Here is a 1,353-nt window from a genome sequence, read left to right on the forward strand (position 1 = left end):
AAATTTTTATTTCTCAGTACATTTTTGCCCGATAAAGGCTCCTGTAAGGGGCCGAAAGATCGCAAATAAAAGTATTTCAACGTATAGAAAAGTCCGTGTATAATGTAACCTATATAAAAGCCAGTAGCCCCCAGTGGCACAGCGGCATGTCTGCGGAATTACAACGCTAGAAACCGGGTTTCGATACCCGTAGTGGGCAGAGCACAGATAGCCCACTGTGCATGACTACAAACAAACAAACAAAAGCCAGTGTGTGTCACGTCATGCTTGATATCTCTTGATTTCTCCAAATATGAGTCATTATAGCCAATATGCATTTATCCAGATAGAATAGTTCAATAACTGTCTGCCCATTACAATTTTAGTGACTGGAATGCAAGGGGGCCATGAAGGGGTGCCGTGGAACCTTATAGGTGTAGTGAGTGTTGGGATTATCTAGCCTAGAGCAAAGTGCATAAAATTTATCATGAAAGTAAAAATATCTATTCAGTTTTAAACTTAAATCATTTCTTAATTAAGCTATTTTCTGTTATATCACCAACGTTTTTAATAAAAAAAAAATTTTTCTTTATCAACGGAAACTCTAAATTAAGAAATTAATTTTTTTTTCAAATTTTGTTGTCTATACATTTCATTTCATCCTTTCATTACACATACTAACAAAAATACATACTTTTGTTGCTAAGCGATATGACGTAAAAGCCATTGTTGGAACGTAGCGTATTGTTACGACAGCGAAAGTTACGTGACGCTGCTGGCGCATAAGTGACTGAATTTCTCGAATTATCTGGGAACCCCGCGAATTTTGGAGAAGCATCTTTGTTAGTATATAAGCCTGGCGAGAAAAGCCAGTGAGTGAAGCGAACAGTAGTTACGGTGAGGTTCGGGTAATTTACGATTCTGTTTCGAACTAGTGTGTGTTTTGCACTCGTAGAGAGGAAAGTTATCGAGATTGTGAATCGCTGTGATTTATATTGTGTATTGTAAAAGTTGTTAAGTTTAAAGTGACGAGAAACGTACTGACTATGGAATTACTGTGTACTAAAAGTTTCCATCGAGGAAGAATAAACTGGTTTAATCAAAAAAGGACTTGTATCACTGAAGTTCCTCTGAAAGAATTTCTACCGGAAATTAACAAACAAGCAGATACCTAGCAGTATATTAACCCTGATGAAGCCACAAAGGCAGAACGTTGGTTAAAATAAAAAGTTCTTTTATATATGGACCTGCATGGCCAGGTGATTAGGGCGCTTGACTCGCAATCTGCGGGTCGCAGGTTCGAATCCCCGTCACACCAAACATGCTCGCCCTTTCAGCCATGGGGCGTTATAAGTGACGGTCAATCCCACTATT

The sequence above is a fragment of the Limulus polyphemus genome, unplaced genomic scaffold, assembly GCF_000517525.1.
Source record: "Limulus polyphemus unplaced genomic scaffold, Limulus_polyphemus-2.1.2 Scaffold382, whole genome shotgun sequence".
Classification (NCBI taxonomy): Eukaryota; Metazoa; Arthropoda; class Merostomata; order Xiphosura; family Limulidae; genus Limulus; species Limulus polyphemus.